Source organism: Chrysochloris asiatica, unplaced genomic scaffold (assembly GCF_000296735.1).
Source record: "Chrysochloris asiatica unplaced genomic scaffold, ChrAsi1.0 scaffold00202, whole genome shotgun sequence".
Lineage (NCBI taxonomy): Eukaryota > Metazoa > Chordata > Mammalia > Afrosoricida > Chrysochloridae > Chrysochloris > Chrysochloris asiatica.
The window spans coordinates 2,937,999-2,957,594 of record NW_006408720.1 but is presented as its reverse complement, the minus strand read 5'-3'; the positions used below and the strand labels follow the sequence as shown (position 1 = coordinate 2,957,594).

The window sequence follows — 19,596 nt, the reverse complement described above, 5'->3', positions numbered from 1 at the left end:
ATAACAAACTATGTTTAACAAACATTGTAAAGAATGAGGATTCCAAAATACTTCATTGTACGCATACAGAACCTGTACGTAGACCAAGAGGCAGTCAAACAGAACAAGAGGATACTGCATGTTTTAAAATAATGCCATATGCATTCACAAACAGCTGAAACCAAACATTGACAGAAACTTCCAGAGGTTCATGTCAGATTCAGAAGAGGAATATCATTGTTGACGTCAGATGACTCTTGGCTGAAAGCAGAGAATACTGTGCTTCAATGACTACACAAAGGCTTTCAATTGTATGGATCATGACAAGCTATGGAAAATACTGTGGAGAATGAGTATTCCGGAACACCTAATTGTACTCATGAGGAACCTGTACATACACCTAGAGGCAGTTGTTCTAACAGAACAAGGGAACACTGAATGGTTTAAAATTAGGAAAGGTGTGTGCCAGGTTTGTATACTTTCTCCATACTTATTCAATCTGTATGCTGGACAAATAATTTAAGAAGTTGGATTATATGAAGAAAAACGTGGCATCAGGATCAGGAGAAGACATCAATGGCCTGCGATACGCAGATGATACAATCTATTTACTGGAAGCGAACAGGACTAAATATACTTACTAATGAAGATCTTCTGTATTGGTTGCACCTCAAAGTAAAAACAACAAAAATCCTCACCACTGGACCACTCTGATAGTCTGGAGTCCTGGTGTAGTGCCATTGGACAAGCACTCTAACCACAAAGTCAACGGTTAAAACTCTCCAGCCACTCCTCAGAAATCCTATAAAGGGTCGCTATGAGTCAAAACTGACAAGACAGGACTTAACAACAAATGGAGAAAAGACTGCAGTTGTCACAGACTATTTTGCTTGGATCAACCATCAACACTCATGGAAGTAGCAGTCAAGAAATTAAACGACAAATTGTATTGGGCAAATGTGCTACACAAGACCTCTTTAAAAGGAAGACTATATAGCATAGTGGATATGAACTGGGCTGCTAACCTCAAGGTCAGCAGTTCAAAACTATCAGCTGCTCCGCGGGAGAAAGATGAGGCTTTCTGCTCCCGTAAAGATTTACAGCCTCAGAAACCCTGTCGGAACCGACTCCATGGTACTTAACCACAACACAAAAGAAGTGATACACTTGAGTAACAGTATTTGAAGAGAATATTAAAAGTACCATGGACGGTTAAAAGAACAAACCAACCTGTGTTGGAAGAAGTACAGCCAGAATGCTCCTTGGAAGCCACAATGGCCAGACTCTGTCTCTCATACTTTGGACATATTATCAGGAGGGATTAGTTCCTGGAGAAGGCTATCAAGTTTAGTAAAGTGGAGGGTGGGAGAAAAAGAGTAAGACCCAAATGAGATGGGACAGGCCCAGTAGCAGCAGCAATAGCCTCAAATGTAGCAACAGCTGTTTAGGTTGGCCCAGGACTAGCGAGTGTTTTGTTCTGTTGTGCATAGGAGTCGCTATTGGTTGGTACCAACTAAATGACACCGAAAAACAACATACACAGATACAACCTCATATGCAGACACAACCTTTCTCACCAAAAGTGAAGACGAGTTCAAGCATTTACTGATGGACTATAGCCTTCAGTATGGATTACATAGCTCAACATAAAGAAAACAAAAATCTTCACAAATACACCAATAAACATCATGACAAGCAAAGAAAAGATGAAAGTTGTCAAGGATTTCACTTTACTAGGATCCACAATCCATGCCCATGGACTCAGTGTACAAGAAACCCAAACAACATACTACAACTAAATAATCTGCTGGAAAAGGCCTCTTTAAGTGATATAAAGTAATTTTTTGTGGCGGAGTGGAGGGAATTTAGGTGTGCCTGATCCAAGCAATGGTCATTTCAATTGCCTCATATAAATGCAAAAACTGGACAATCTATAAGAAAAAGTGTAGAATTTGTTGATGAAGAAAATAGAACATACCATGGACTGCCAGAAGAATGTACAAATCTGTCTTGTAAGAAGTACAGCCAGAATATTCCTTAGAAGCCAGGATTAAAAAAAAATTCATCGTATGCACTTTGGACATATTATCAGGAGGAACCAACCCCTGGAGAAGGTCACCAGGCCTGGTAAAATAGAGGGTCTGGGAAATAAATAGAGGAAGACCTATAACAAGATGGATTGGCACCGTGGCTGCATCAACGGATTCAAGCATGTAATTTGAAGGTGGTACAATTCAGACAGTATTTCATTCTACCCTACATGGTTTTACGTTTGCTATGAGTCAGACGCTTCTGACAGCACCAAACAACATACGTATATACATATCTCACATCTTAGAGCTAAAAAAATCTTTAATGTAACGTTCCAGTATAATTCAGCAGTTTCAAATTGCTTGCCCTTAATACTAGTATTAAATCAAAGAACTGTATACTTTACCTTTGTTGAAGATAAAATTCCAATGTGATAGACTAATGGATGAAAGTGGCCTTATCCAACCCTAAATCTGTGAGATCTGTTAATATGGTAGGTTACATGTCAGGGGACAAAAAGTACTCTGAATATGTGATTAAAGTTAAGGAGTTGGAGATGAGATTATTCTGGATTATCCATGTGTACTGAAGTTAATGACATGAGTCCTTAAAAGCAGAGAACCATTGCTTGCCCTGGTCAGAAAGAGATGTGAAAGAGTCACTGAGCCTCTTTCTTACTGACTTTGTGAAAAGAGGTGGAGGACCGTGAACCAAATCTTCTAAAGAAGATGGAAAATGCAAACAAACAGATTCGCTCATACAGCCTCCTGAAAGGGACTAGTGCCCTGCTGACACTTTGATTTTCTCCCAGTAAAATCCATGTCACACTTTTTACAGAACTATAAAATAATAAATGTGTTGTTTTAAGGCATTTTGTTTGGGGTAATTTGTTATAATAGCAACATACAACTAATACATCAGATTAAAGAAAATTGTGGAGAAAGTATGTCAGTAAAAGCAGACTTTTGTTTACAAAGACAATGTAATTTTGTGTTACCTGTGTAAGTAAAAACTTTCTTTCCCCTTTTAAACTTAAGGACCACAAGATGAAGTAATAATGCAAATTTCAAAAAAAAAGTACTACTCATAAAGTTCTTGATTATTGCATATCTGAATAGAAACAGTATTATTAATAAAATTATTTACCTACCTAATTGTTCAATAATACTCGAAACCATTCCAAGAGGCTTTAATTCAATATCTTCAGGAAGAATAATAGTGAGTTCTTCAACAGAAGGTAGTTCCTACAACATAAAATGAATGAAATACTCCAGTTTCAAGAACTAAACTTAAAACAACAACAACAACAAAAAAGGATATACCTTTCATTTCAGGAGAAGTGCTTATAGGATGTCTTTGATGATATCCTTTTTAATGATGGCATCATTTTCTGAAGCCATCTCCCCCAACCCCAACCTCTCCCCACATAAGTTATTTACTGGGTCTAGATGAATTACTGTTAAGTGCTGGTGAGTTAGTTCTGACTCTAAAGGGTTTCCAAGGTGTGACTAGTGGATTTGAACTGATGACCTTCAAGCTAACAGTCCAGTGATGATTCCACAGTACCAGGACTCCAAGGAGCTGGTAGCATAATTATTATGAATCGGGCTGCAAACCTCAAAGTCTTCAGTTCGAAACTACCAGCCGTTCTGAGGGAGAAAGGTGAGGCTTTCTGCTCCCCTAAAGATTTACAGACTTGGAAACCCTGTGCAGGGTCACTATGAGTCGGAACCGACTCCACGGTACTTAACAACAACAACAACTTCCCTGCTGGAGTTCTGGTGAGGTACTGTGGATTAATGCACTGGATTGCAAAGTTTGTTTGAATTACGAGGTTGGTGGTTCAAGTTCACCAGCTGCTCCTCGGAAACCCTATAAAGGGTCACTAAGGGTCAGAAAGACTCGAGGGCACCTAACAACAATACTGGGTCTATGAGGAGCCCTGGTAGCATAGTGGTTTGCGAACTGGGTTGCTAGCTGCAATGTCAGCAGTTCAAATCTACCAGTTGCTTCACAGGAGAAATACGATGCTTTCTGCTCCCGTAAAGATTTATAGTCTCAAAAACCCTATATAGAGTCACTATGAGCCAGAACCACCACCACTGTTTCTATATTCATGAATATATGTGTATGTATAGATAGAGAAAAGACTGAAGTTGTCAAATACTTCATTTTTCTTGGATCAACCATCAATGCTCATGGAAGCAGCAATCAAGAAATCAAACCACACATTGCATTAGGCAAAATAAGACCATTTAAAAGTGTTGAAGAGCAAAGATGTCAGCTTGAAGACTAAGACACACCTGACCCAAGCCATGGATGGTATTGTCAATAACCTCACATACATTCAAAAGTTGGACAGTGAATAAGGAAAACCATAGAACTGATGCTTTTGAGGGTCAGAGAAAAAGAGGAAGACCCCCAGTGACATGGACTGACAAAGTGGCAACATTAATGAGTTAAAGCATGGCAACAAATATGAGGTTGGCCCAGAACCAGGCAGTGTTTCGTTCTATTGTGAATGGGATCATCATGAGTCAGTACCGACTCAATGGCACCTAACAACAAGACGACAGAGGGAGAAAGGGAGAAACAAAGAATGAGAGATGGAGAGAGATCAACTCTTAAGTTGTTCTTACGTGCCATAGAGTCGGTTCTCACTCATAGTGACTCTGTATATGGTGTATTTTAATTACCAACCTCATGTTTCAGTCCAGTGCCGATCCTACAGCATCACACCAAGAATCCAATCAATACCCTAGGTGGTACAAAACTATTAACATGATTGGCACTAAAAAAAAAAAAAAACAATAATGCAGCCCTACAGGCACTCATTCATCAATGCCAAGAAATTAGAAAGACAACTACCTGACCAACTGAATGGAAGAGGTACACATATCTGCCAATTCCAAAGAGAGATGACATAAGGGAATGTGGTATTTGTTTGACAATATCATACAAAAAAATTTGCTAAGATAATTCAAACACAGTTGTGACCATAGATTGACAGGCAACTGTCAGAGGTTCAAGTCATATTCAGAAGAGGAGCTGGAATGAGGGGTATCATTGCTGACGTCAGATGAATTGTGGCTGAAAGCAGAGATTATCTGATTATTTACCTGTGCTTCAATAACTATGCAAAGGCTTTCGATTGTGTGGATCATGACAAGCTATGGACAACATTGTGGACATTAAGTATTCCAGAACACTTAACTGTACTTATGAGAAACTTGTACATACACCAAGAGGGAACAAACGGAGCAAGGGAACACCAAATGGTTTAATATTAGGAATGGTGTGTGCCATGGTTGTATTGTTTCACCATACTTATTTCAATCTGTAGGTTGAGCAATAAAGCCAAGAAGCTGGATTATATGAAGAAAAATGTGGCATCAGGATTGTAGAAAGAATACTAATTAACAACCTATGACTAGCAGATGCAAGCTTGCTTGCTGAAAGCAAAAAGGCCTGAAAATACTTACTGATGAAGATTAAAGACCACAGCCATCAGCACCTCAATGTAAAGAAAATATCATGGGGCAAATAAATAACACGAACATACATGGAGAGAAAAGATTGACACTGTCAAAGACTTCATTTTACTTGTGTCAACCATAAACACGCATGGAAGCAGAAGTCATGAAATCAAAGTATTGCATTAGGCAAATCTGCTGCACAAGACCTCTTTAAAACACTCAAGAGCAAAGATGTTAGTTTGAGGACTAAGGTACGCCTGATTCAAGCCATGGTATTTTCAGTAACCTCATGTGCATGTGAAAGTTGGACAGTGAATAAGGCAGACTGTAGAAGAATGGATACATTTGAGCTATGATGTTGGAGGAGAATATGAAAGTACCATAGACTGTTAAAAGAACAAACTAATCTATATTGGAAGAAGTAGAGCCAGAATGCTTCCTGGAAGCCAAGATAGACAGACTCCTCCTCTCATATGTTGGATATTTATTTTGTCAGGGGAGAGACCAATCCCGGGAGAAGGATGTTATGTTTGGTAAAATGGAAGATGGGAGATAAAGAAGACCTACAAGATGGATTGATTGGTCAGTGGCAACAGAGATGGGCTCAAATGTAACAACGATTGTGAGGATGACATCAAGAAAGCAAAAAGTCATTAAGAGGACAAGAAAGAAGGAAAAGGTAAAAATGGATGTCAGAAGAGACACTGAAACTGGCTCTCCAGCATAGAGATGCTAAAGCAAATGGAAGAAATGAGGAGGAATAAGAGTCTGAACAGAAAATTTCAAAGGTCAGCTCAAGAAGATAAAGCCATCACAAAAAAATGTGCAAAGATCTGGAGTCAGAAAACCAAAGGAAGAACATTCTGACATTTCTCAAGCTGGCGGAAATGAAGAACAAACCTAAGCCTCGACTTTCGTTATTGAAGGATTCTCTGGGCAAATTATTGAATGATGCAGAAAGCATGAAGAGAAGATGGAAGGGAAAAAAAAAAAGAAGATTCCCCCCTCCCCCCATGAGATGGCCTCACAAAGTGGTATCAATAATAAGCTCAAACCTAACAACAGGACAGGGCAGTGTTTTGTTCCGTTGTGCATAGACAACTATGAACCGGAACCAACTCAACAGCACCTAACAACAGTAGTTTACAAATTATGAAGGTTAAATCTATTAAGAACTGCCTACAACCATTCAATATTGTCTTTACAATGCTGTACTATATGCATATATACACAGTATTATCTTTATTGAAGTAGTATCTACTTTTAATCCCCTTAAGCATGCCCTACTGGCAAAGTGGGTTAAGCCTCGGGCTGGTAAACACAAACCTGGCTGACAGAATCCACCAGACACTCCACAGCAGAATGATGAGATAATCTGTTTCCATAAAGATTTTCAGCTTCGAACAGTAAGGGATTGTTCTATTCTGTACTACAGAGTCTTATTGAGTCAAAATCGACTTGATTTAGGTAAGTACACTACTAGTCTGTTAGTTTGTCATGTGTTGGCTTACTTATTGCTATGGTATTAGAAACTATGTCATCAGTATTTCAAAATATTAGCAGAATTACTCTTTGTAGACAAGTTTCAGTAGAACTTCAAGCCTAAGACAGACTAGAAAGGAGGAACTGGCAATCCACTCCAAAAACAAATTAGCCAATAAAAACCTTACAAACAGCAGCAAAACATTGTCTAATATAATGCCAGGAGTTGAGTCCCTTATTTTGGAAAGCACTCAAAATACAACCAGAGGAAGAGTTGCCTTCTCAAAGTACAGTTGACCTTAATGATATGGACAAAGTAAAACTTTCAGGACCTTCATTTGTTTCTGCAGCATGGCTCAAAATGACAAGCAGCAGCTGCAAATATCCATTAGTAACTGGAATGTGGAAAAAGAATGTATGAATCTAGGAAAACCAGATATTGTGGAAAATAAAAGTGAATACATAAAGACCTGTTGCTGGAGAAGGAGGATATCATGTTTGGTAAGATGCAGGGTCAGTGAAAAAGAGGAAAGGCCCCAAATGAGATGGATTGGAAAAGTGGCAGCATCAATGGGCTCAAATGTGGCAACAATTGTAAGGTTGGCCCAGGACTGGGCAGTGTTCCGTTCTATTGTGCATAGGGTTGCTACGAGTCAGTACAGACTCAATGGCAACTAACAATAAACCTGGTTTAAAATCAGGAAAGATGTGTGCCAGGCTTGTATCCTTATACCATACTTATTCAATCTGTATGCTGAGTACATAATTCAAGAAGCTGGATGATATGAAGAAGAAGGCGACCGTATGCATACACATCATACACAGATAACACAACTTTGTGTTCTGAAAGGTAAGAGGATTTGAAGCCTTGCTGATGAAGATAAAAAACTACAGCCACCAATATGAATTATACCTCAACATAAAATAACAAAAACCCTCACAAGGGGACCAGTAAGCAACATGATAAACAGAACAGAACTGACACTGTTGAGGGCTTCACTTTACTTAGATTCACAATCAACACCCAGAGAAACAGCAGTCAAAAAATAGATGACATTGTGAACTGGGTATACCAGCTGCAAAAGACTTTCTTAAGAAACAAAGATGTCTAAGGCATGCCTGACACAAGTCAGGGTATTTTCAATCACATCACATGCCAACAAATATTGGACAATGAATATGGAAGACCAAAGTATTGATGCTTTTGATATATGGTGTTGGCAAAATGTACAGAATTTACCAAGGACTGCCAGAAGAATGGTCCTTAGAAGCAAGGATGGTGAAACTTTATCTAATATATTTTGACTAGGTTAGCAGGAGGAGCCAGTCCCTGAAAAATATTATGCTTGGTAATTTTGAAAAAGAGGAAATTCCTCAACCAGATGAAGTGACACAACAAGATGGCTACAACAACAAACACAAACATAGCAATGATTGCAAGGATGCCACAGGACTGGGCAATGTTTTGTTCTGTTGCACGAAGGACTACTATGAGATGGAACTCACTAGACAGAACCTAATAATAACATATTTTAAACAGGAACTTAAGTAGAAAGGTGATCAAAATACGGGGAAGAGAGTCCACATAAGTATTTGCTAACAAGTATAATATCTGCAAAATGTCTTATTTTTTAGTAAATAATTGTTATCAGGACTGATTGTGAGGATTGGAAATGTAAAGGTAGACGTTTTATAGCAAGGTGGGGAGTGATTAACTTTTCAGTCTAGGAGCAGAGGTTCCTAGGACCATCAATGGAGAAGAGTGGAGAGCAGGACCCTACCCAGAGAAGCAGTGATGCCTGAGATGGAGGCAGAGACGATGATGTGGAGAGATGGAGCAGCTGGGGATTTGAGATCCAGAGAAGGAGAGGGGCTGTGTGATCTTTAAACTAAGACCTTAATGAAAAATATCCTGTTGTTTTTGTTGTTGTGAAGTGCCGTCAAGTCGATTCCAACCCACAGTGACCCTATATAGGGTTTCCAAGGAGCAGCTAGTGAGCTTGAACCACTGACCTTGCAGTTCAAATAACTCTGCAGTCTGACGCGTTAGCCTACAGCACCACACCAGCATCTATATAATAATTGTAATTAGTGTACCATTCAAAACATTTTTAAAGTATTAACAATAAACAGAAGCACGTGGGGAAGCATTAGACATGTGACAATACAGATTAGATTTTGAGATGAATTTCTCTTGGTTCATAAGGTTTTGACCAGAATACCATCATCTTTGTAGGTACAGTTTCTAGTCTAAAAGCAAATAAATTCACAAGAATAACCATATCAACTAAATTTATCAGTCTCAAGTTATTCTACAATAACTTTTTCTCAAAATTTAATACTGAAAGTCCAGAAAATGTTGAGTAAAAGCTCAAACAATCTAATTTCACTTTTTGCTTCTCAAAATGCAGTTAATTTTAAAAGAATGATTTCCAATACTACTGAGCACAATTTTCTGACAAAAAAGCAAGGTTGTAAACCTAAGAAATATCTTCAAGGAAAAATTAAATAATAGTAATAAACTAAAGTTAATGGTCCATCATTTGATTAATGATTTTGTGAAGGTGAGCAAAAACAATTACAAATTTTAGAGTTAGAAGTAACCTTAGAAATTATCTAGATCTTCCTTTACATTAAGAAATCCAAGGTATGTAAAAAGCATGTCCAAAAAGCAGTTAAGGAGAGAAGTGTAGAAATTTATGGATGAGGTATCAGCTAAGTTCAAGGAGCCTTGGTAGTGTAGTGAATCATGTGCTGGGCTTCTAACCACAAGGGCCAGCAGTTAGAATTGACCATGCACTTCATGAGAAACAGATGAAGCTTTTCTGCTTCTGTAAAAATCTACAGCTTTGGATCCCTATACAGAGTTTCAGGCTAGACAGCACAAAATCACCACCATCACCAAATGCAATCAATGTCAGTACCATTACATATTTTAAAACATGGATATTAAATTTAATAACTTAAGTACGTACATCAAGAAGTAACTCATCTTTTGTTTTAAGAGGAAAACTCTTATTCTCCTTCTCAACTTGTAAATTATCTTCTCCATCTGACAGCACTGGAGGAAGTGACATTCGAGAGGAAGAGGAGGATGAGGATGAGGATGAGCTTGAACTATCTGAATCTGTTTCACTGTAAGAGAAAAAAAAAATTTTTATAACGGTATTTGTTGTTAAGTGTCGTTGAGTCAGTTCCAACCCATAGAGATCCTGTATAGAGTTTCCAAGGAGCAGCTGATGAGCTTGAACCACTGACCTTGGAGTTCAAATGGCTTTGTAGTCTGCCGCATTAACCCAGAGTGCCACACCAGGACTCCGTAACGGTATTAGAAAAAGATTATCCTACCTGGAAATATTTAGCATACTAAATGTTTACTCTTGCTGGTAAAACTAGCATTTCTGAGCGATTGCAGTCCCTGAAATATTACAGTATTTGGGAAAACGTTTTAATCAACCAACAGCACTTTCAAAACTCCTGCTATAGAGCAGATTCAGAATATGTTCACATTTGACTAAAATAAAGTAGATGACTGCCAAAACCCCCGCTCCCCACAAAACTGAAACTCATAGAGAACACAAGAGCAGGCATATAAGCTTGCTGGTGACCACGTTGGTCTACTGGCAAATGGAAGAGAGGGAAAGGCAACAGTGAAGATATGGACTGAGTTTGACCATGTTCCATAGACTCCCGTAGACCTGGAAATTAGAGAGAAAAGGACTGGTTGGTCTGAAGTATGGTAAGACTGGGAAGTCCTGAGCCCATGGACATAGCCACAGAGGGCTAGAGCTGAGAGTGAAGGATCCAGCTGATATGAAGCGAGGGGAGACGTACAAGAATGCCAAAACTTGCAGGTAGTACCCATTTGACCTAGCTTCAGTGGTTTGATGATCAGAACTCAACTAGAGGAAGATAAAAAAAAGTTTAACAAAGGAAACAAGTGTAAATTGCTACAATTTGATGAACTTGGCCTACACTTATGGATGTAGTAGCTCAAAATACCAACTAAGAGGGAATGCATAGAGAGGAGATAGGAGTCTTCACATCAAATATCTATCCTATCTCCTCTCTATACAGGGTTGATAGGGACTAGTAACTTGGCTATCTAAAATAAGGGGGCTATAAAAGTACAAAATGACTGGCTTACAAATTTCCAAGAGTGAGTTTAGTTTAAGAGTGTGCCGGGGAAGGCAGAGTCCCCACTGTATAGTTTTCATCTTGCCTAGACAGGTCTAGTGAAAAGAAATGGGGATAAGATTCTTATGATTCAATATTGAGTAATTGTTATCATGACTAATTGCGACTGTCTCAATTGTAAAGGTAGACTTTTTAACAAAAAGGGGGGAGTAGTTAATCTTATAGCAACTCTTCCTAACTGAACCTGCCTCTCTCCTTGAGCATCTAGTTTATATCATTGCTAGAATCATTCTCAACAACTGCATTTTCTCCCAATCAATGATAAAGTCCTATTTTCTGACTGTCAAACTTCCATACTGTTCCATTTCTCTAATACCACTTCTATTGCTGTTGTTGTTAAGTGCCACTGAGTCGGTTCAGACCCATAGCGACCCTGAACAGGGTTTCCTAGGCTGTAAATCTTTACTGGAGCAGAAAGCCTCATCTTTCTCCCGAGGAGCAGCTGGTAGTTTCAAACTGCTGACCTTGCGATTCGCAGCCTGATTCGTAACCAGTAGACTACCAGAGCTCCTATTACTATGACCCTATTTCAGATTTCATTCTCTCAACAGTTTTTCTGTAATAGTTATATAACCGATGTCAATACTATCCTGTTTCCACAACAATCACCTCTTCATCCTGCTGCTGCTACCTTGTCATGATCTCTTCCGTGCTAATGAGTTCATTTTCTTACTTTAAAAATCTTCTATGACTACACAGTAGAGAATTAATTTTGATAACTTTAGAGAATTAATATTGATAAGTATAATAATAGTACTGTGGTTATGTAAGATACTATCCTCTTAGAAAATACATGTACTACATACTCATGTTTACATTTAAGGAAATCTAAATGACCACAAAATGTTTCAATAAAATGTTTGAATAAATTCTAAAAGGTTAGTAAGCATCAAATCTAACATTAAAAACGATTATATTGTTCACTTTGGTAATGAATAGGTGTTGTTCTATAGTCTCTATGGAGAAAATATTCAAACATATAGAAAAGTCTAAAATTTTTTCCAAATCTGTACTGTATCCTGGTGTGGCACTGTGTTTTAATGCGCTGGACTACAAAGTTGGTTTGAATCTCAAGGTCAGATATTCAAGCTCACAAGCTGCTCCTGGAAACCCCATACAGGGTCGCTATGGGTCGGAGCCAACTCAATGGCACTTAACAACAACAACAACAACAACAACAATAACTGTACACAAAATAATGGCCATGCTCCTTAGCATGAGGTCTCATGAGCTTCTGCAGTCAGTTTTCTGGTTATCTTTACAAGTCTGCCTGCTACTTCTCACACAAGAGCCTCTATCAGCCATACAAACATACTCAAATTTCCAAATCTCCTTGTACTTTCACTGGGAAAGGAATTTCATTATACTTTGTCTTCTAGAGCTACGCTTTTGAAATTTTCTTTTTAGTTTTTTTATTTCCTCATTTTTTTCCAGTTGTTTTACCTTCTCTCCACCCTAGAGCAAGTTTCAGAGTCTCTTCAGACTTTTTTTTCCCTTCTTTTCTGTTTTTTTAAGGACTTTTTGCTTTCTTCCAGGATGATGTTCTTAATGTCATTCTACAACTCTTCTGGTCTGTCTTTATTATTTTCTAATGTATCAAATCTGTTCTAGAAATGGTCTCTGAATTCAGGTGGGTGATCTGTGTGTCAATGTGCTAGACTACACAGTCATTTGAATCGCAAGTTCAAGCTCATCAGTAGCTCCTTGGAAACCCTATACAGAGTCACTATGGGTCAGAACCAACTCGACAGCACTTAACAACAACAAATATTTAAGTTCAAATTTTGTCTCATGAACCTGTTTTAATTTTTTTCAACTTCAGATTGATTGAACTTTCATACGAGCAATTGGTGGTCTGTTCCACAGTCTGCTATTGGCTTTGCTTTGACTGATATTGAACTTCTCCATTGCCTCTTCCCACACATGTAGTCAGTTCATCTCCTGGGTATTACATCTGGTGAGGTGCAGGTAGTACTTTCTTTTTATTATGTTGTTGGAAAGCTACTTACAGTGAATAAGTCCTTGTTGTTGTTGTTGTTGTCCTTAGGCTTGCCAAATTCTATCCATGGGATATTCTAGCAACATTTTTATCACCTGTTTCCAAATTTTCCATTCCAATTACCAGTAATCATCAATGCATCTTGATCACATGTTTGATCAATTTACACTTGAAGAAGTTGGCTGCTGTTGTTAAGTGCCATAGTGACCCTGTGTAGGGTTTACAAGGAGCAACTGGTGGGTTTCAACCACCAGACTTGTGGTTCACAGTCCAGTGCTGATCCTACAGCACCACATCAGGAGTCCAAAGAAGTTGGTGCTGTTGTGCAAAGCACCGTCTGTCTAGTCAGTTCCATCTCACAGCATACCTGTATAAGGTTTCTGAGGAGTGGCTGGTGAGTTTGAACCACCCACCGGACTTGTGGTTCAAATTGACTCTGAGGTCAATTGCTCACCCTTTGTGGTCATCAGGACTCCAAAAACATCGCTTTTTGTTGTTAAGTACCTTCACTCATAGCAACCCAGTATAGGGTTTCTGAGGAGCGACTGATGTGTTTGAACCACAGATTTAGAAGACAAAGTATAATGAAATGTACAAAGGGTTAGAAAACCAAAAAGGAAAAACACATTTAGCATTTCTCACGCTGAATCAAAGAATTGAAGAAAAAAATGTTCAAGCCTCAGGTTACAATATTAAAGGAACCTACAGGCAAAATCAGGATAAAGATGAGATTTTCTGCTCCTGTGAAGATTTACAGATTCAGAAACCCTTCACAGGGGGTTGCTCTAAGTTGGAACTGAGTCGACAACAAACAACCACCATAAATAAAACACTGAATGACAGAGAGCTGGCAATCTGCTTCCAAAAGGTTACAGCCTGAAACCCTATGGAACACAGTTTCTACTTTGACACACATGGTTACCATGAATCAGAATCAACTCAACAGCAACCGGCATATGCATGCGAAAGCTGGACAATGAATGAAGAAGACCATAGAAGAATTGATGCCTTTGAGTTATGGTGTTGGAGGAGAATATTGAAAGTGCCATGGGCTGCTAAAAGAACCAACAGATACCTTTTGGAAGAAGTGCAGCCAGAGTGCTCCTTGGAGGCCACGATGGCCAAACTTTGTGTCTTATACTTCAGACATATTGTCAAGAGGGACCAGTCACTGGAGAAGGATATCACGTTTGGTAAGGTGGATGGGTCAGAGAAAAAGAGGAAGACTCCCAACGAGATGGATTGGCCAAGTGGCAGCATCAATGGACTCAAGCGTGGCAACAGTAGTGAGGATGGCCCAGGATCGGGCAGTGTTTCGTTCTGCTGTGCAAAAGGTCGCTACAAGTAGGCACCTAACAACAACAAATCACAGTTATGGTAACGTAGTTGTTACGAATCGGGCTGTTGACCTCAAGGTCGGCAGTTCGAAACTACCAGCTGTTCCGCGGAAGAAAAAAAAACGAGCCTTTCTGCTCCCGTTAAGATTTACAGTCTCGGAAATCCTGTGCAGGGTCACTATGAGTCGAAACTGACTCCAAGGTACTTAACAACAACAACAACCATGGTTTCTAGGTCCTTGGGTGGTATAAATGCACTGCTTGGGGCTACTATTCTAAAGGTTGGTAGTTACAGTGAACATAAGAGGGCCCCATCAGGCAGTTCTACTCTGTAATGCATGGGTCACCCATCATGCATCAGAATCAACTTGACATCAGTAGGTTTGAGTTTTGTTTTGTTTATCACTGAGTTCACTTCCACTCGCACTGCTAATTTCATGATCAGCAGTTCAAAACCAGCAGCAGTTTCACGGGAGAAACTTGAAGCTTTCTGCTCCCGCAAAGAGTTACAGCTTTGGAAACCCTACACAAGGTCGCTGAGTCTGAACCAGCACCACAGAACACAACCAACGCCACCATGGCTTCTTTTCAGTCTTCATGGCTTTAAATATCACTATTGTACTATTTCAATTTTGTATGAATCCTAATTTAAACAATTTAAATATATCCTTTTAGACAAGTGAAGATACCTGAACACAAAATGAATCCGAATACAGTATTAAATTTATGGTTAATTTTTCTAGGTTTGATAACATCGTAGTTGTGTTAAAAAAAAAAAAAAAAAAGTTTTCTTATTAAAGTTACATAGTATATAAATTGGAGCCCTGGTGTGGTGCTGCAGGATAATGAACTGAACCCTAAGGTAGGTTTGAAGCACAAGATTGGTGGTTCAAACTCACCAACTGCTCCTCAGAAATCCTATAAACAGTTATTGTAAGTCGGAACAAATTGGACAGTACTTAACTATGCAAATTATTTATACGTAAGGTGAAATGATAGCTAAGATTTGCTTTAAACTTTCAAGTGCAAGTATTACATAAAATGAATTTAAAAAAAGATATGCAAAACACTGAACAATGTTTAATTATGCTTATGCATAAATGTGCATTCATCTTCATCGTATGACTCCATCTAACTTTTGTTCAAGTTAAAAAATGTATGCAATAAAAACAAAGTAAATTCTATCTTCAATGTTCAAATTTATATTCCTAGCTAAGAACTGTCCCCTGAACTCTAGACTTTCCTATCCTGCTGTTTACCTGGCATCTCCATTTGGCTGTCAAAAAAATCTCAAAATTAACTGTCTAGAAAGAACAAAGACCACAGCAGCCTTCGTTATGGGGTGCCCCTCAATGTCGAGAAAACAAAATTCCTCCCACTGGACCAATATAAATCATCAATATTAAATAGAGAAAAGATCAAAGTTGTCAAAGACTTCATTTTGCTTAGATAAACCAACACGATTTCATGGAAGCAACAGTTGAGAAATTAAAAGACGTATTGCATTAGGCAAATCTGCTGTACAAAACCTCTTTAAAATGTTCAAGCGCAAAGATGTCAGTTTGAGGACCAAGGTATGTCTTGATCCAAGCCAAAGTATCTTCAGTAGCCTCATATGCATATGAACATTGGACAAGAATAGGGAAAACTGTAGAAGAATTGATGCATTTGAGTTATGGTGTTGTTGTTGTCAGGTGCCATCAAGTCAGAACTGACTCATAGCGACCCCATGCACAGCAAGCAGAACGAAACAATGTCCGATCCTGGGCCAACCTCACTACTGCTGCCACACTTGAGTCCATCAATGATGCCACATGGCCAATCCATCTCGTTAGGGGTCTTCCTCTTTTTCTTTGACCCTCCACCTTACCTGACCTCCTTCTCCAGCGACTGTTCCCTCCGGACAATATGTCCAAAGTAGGAGAGACGAAGCTTAGCCATCCTGGCCTCCAAGGAGCACTCTGGCTGCACTTCCTCCAAAACAGATCTATTGGTTCTTTTGGCAGTCCATGGCACTTTCAGTATTCTTCTCCAACACCACAACTCAAAGGCATCAATTCTTCTACGATCCTCCTTATTCACTGTCCAGCTTTCACATCCATATGAGGCTATTGAAAACACAATGGCCTGGGTCAGGCGCACCTTAGTCCTCAAGCTGACCTCTCTGCTCTTCAATACTTTAAAAAGTTCCTGTTCAGCAGATTTGCCCAGTGCAATACGTCGTCTGATCTCTTGACTGCTGCTTCCGCGAGTGTTGATAGTTGATCCAAGAAGAATGAAGTCCTTGACAACTTCAATCTTTCCTCCATTGATAAGAATGTTGTTTATTGGTCCAGTGGTGAGGATTTTTGTTTTCTTGACATTGAGATGTAATCCATATTGAAGGCTGTGCTCTTTGATCTTCATAAGTAAATGTTTCAAGTCCTCTTCACTTTCAGCGATCAGGTTGTATCATCTGCATATCACAGGTTGTTAATGAATCTTCCTCCAATCCTGACGTTTTTCTTCATAGAACCCAGCTTCTCGGATTATTTGCTCAGCATACAGGTTGAATAAGTATGGTGAAAGAATACAACCCTGTCTCACACCTTTCCCAATTTTAAAACATTCAGTGTTCCCATGTTATGGTGTTAGAGGAGAACATTTAAAGTACTATAGACTAGTAAGAAGCTCTGGTAGCATAGTGGTTACAAATCAGGCTGCGAACTGCAAGGTCAGCAGTTTGAAACTACCAGCTGTTCCGCGGGTGAAAGATTAGGCTTTCTTCTCCCATAAAGATTTACAGCCTCGGAAACCCTGTACAGGGTCGCTATGAGTCAGAACCGACTCCACGGCACATAACAACAACAACAACAACAACATGGGTTGACAGAAGAACAAAGCAAGCTGTGCTGGAAGAAGTACAGTGAGAATGCTCCTTGGAAGCCGGGATGGTGAGACTTCATCTCTTTTACTGCAGACATATTATAAAGACATCATACTTGTTAAAGTGGAGGGTCATCAAAAAAGAGTAAGTCCCCCAATGAGAAAAACTGGCAGAGTGGCATCAAGCATAGCAATGACTGGTGCAGGGCTGGGCAGTGTTTCATTCTGTTATGCATAGCGTCGCTATGAGTCAGTACTGACTTGATGGCACATAACACAGCAAAAGCAACATTATTATTACCCTTCCAAATAGCACCATCATCCATCCACTTTTTACAAGCCCACTGTTGATCCATTTGCAAGTTTGATGTATGTTATTTTCAAAATAGTTAATAATCTAAGCAGGTATGCTCACTCCATGAAGTAACATTTTCCCAGCAATTTCCACACTTGCCCCATTCCACTCTTGTTTCTCTGCTTTCACTCTTTTCCCTAATTCAAATGATGCAAAGCTTATTAGAATGGTAGGAGTGTATGTCATTTGCACTTGCAGCTGCTTTTAAATCGAGTCAATTCTGACTCATAGCGACCCTGTATGGGTTTCTAAGAAGCAGCTGGTGAGCTTGGACCACGGACCTTGCAGTTCAAACGACTTTTAGCAGTCTAATGTATTAGCACACAGCGCCACACCAGAACTCCAAGTTTGCACTTATTAAAACTTTAACACATCTACAGGAGTCTCAAGAGTTCCTTCATAATTTTCACCAACTCTATCTAATTTATGAATATGTTTAGGTTTCTAATTCTTCCCTCCTTTGCATATTGAATATATGCACCACAGACACTGTATCTATCTTGCTCACATCTTCAGTAACTCACTCAAGTATTTGGAGACAATGTTCAGCGGCCTTTAATAATATTTTACATGTTGCAGTTCTCTCCCTCACAGAGGTTGTGTATTAAACACATAGGAAAATAGGGCTCTTCTAAAAGGTGTGCAAAGCACAAAGTAGTACTGAATAACAATGTTTAGCTACTTTCAAGAGCACATGCTCCCCACAAACATTCTGCGAGTTTAACAAGTAGCGCCAATTTTGAAACACACTAAAGAATCCTTTTTCTCAATCCTCAATTTGCTCGGCTCAAAAACAAGAGTATGCAATACATAAACATACACTAAGCCTAATGAAAAAATTCAGAGCAGACGAAAAACCCAGTTACAACCTGAAAAAAATACATGAAAAACAAAGATGCTATGAAGATAATCTAATATTTTAAGTATTCCATAGTCTGTCTAAAAATGGTATGGTCTTTATATTGGCCCTTTCAGATTATTTAAAGCAGCAGCATGAATTGCTTTCGAAATTAAGATGCACAACTCGACTGGAGGCGGAATGGGCGGTCCCAGCCTCAAGTCAGCACGTGCGTGGAGAGCATCAGCGCCCTCACCGCCCGCACCCGCACCTCTTACCCCAGGCTGCAGTCCCTCCCACCCAACCAGCCAGTTTCCTCCCCGCAGTCCGCAACCACCTTACCTGTCCGAGTCCGAGTCCGAGTCCGAGTCCGAATCCGAATCCGAGGACTCTAAGCAGTCTGGAGTCGGCGCCGGCTCGGCCGCGGCCAAACCCGTGACGTAGGTCCCGTCCGGTGGAGGTGCTGGAGGGGGCTGTGGGGCCGGGCTACTGCCGGCAGCGGCACTCACCCCGGGTTGGGCCGCCTGCCCAGTGTCCGGGGACGCCTCAGCCTGCTGCAACGACGGCTGTAGCTCCGGTCCTGGAGCAGAGTCCGGACGCAGAGCTTCCAAGCTTTCCCCAACCGCAAGGCCGGTGCCATTGAATTTCAGAGTCTCCAGCTGAGCGGCGGCGGCCTCCACTACCTCCATTACGTCGCGCCAGAACCGGACTTGTGCTCAAGTTTGGGCCCGCGGGCCAGCTCGCAATTTGCTCGGAAAGCGGCGATAACCTCGGCAGTGGACGCAACAACTCCAGGTCCAACTTCCCGCGTTTCTCGGATAACAACACGCGGACCAGTTGGGAGGTACGACCTCGCAGTTAGCTCCGCAACACGTCCGGGAAAGCGTGTGACGCAATGTGACGCGACGACGCTCTCCGGGGGCGGGACGGATTCGCAAGACCTCTCGAAGTCTGAGCTCACGCTTTGTTAGCACTGTTGGATCTTTCTGTTGGATCTTTCTCTTCCGACACAAGTCGGAAAACCGAGATTTCTTACT

At 40.1% G+C, this 19,596-nt stretch overlaps 1 pseudogene; it reads right to left on the bottom strand.

Annotated features, from left to right (window-relative positions):
* LOC102832048 overlaps positions 1-19,248 on the bottom strand; it is a 60,733-nt pseudogene extending 41,485 nt beyond the window's left edge.
* Positions 19,249-19,596: the final 348 nt, after the last annotated feature.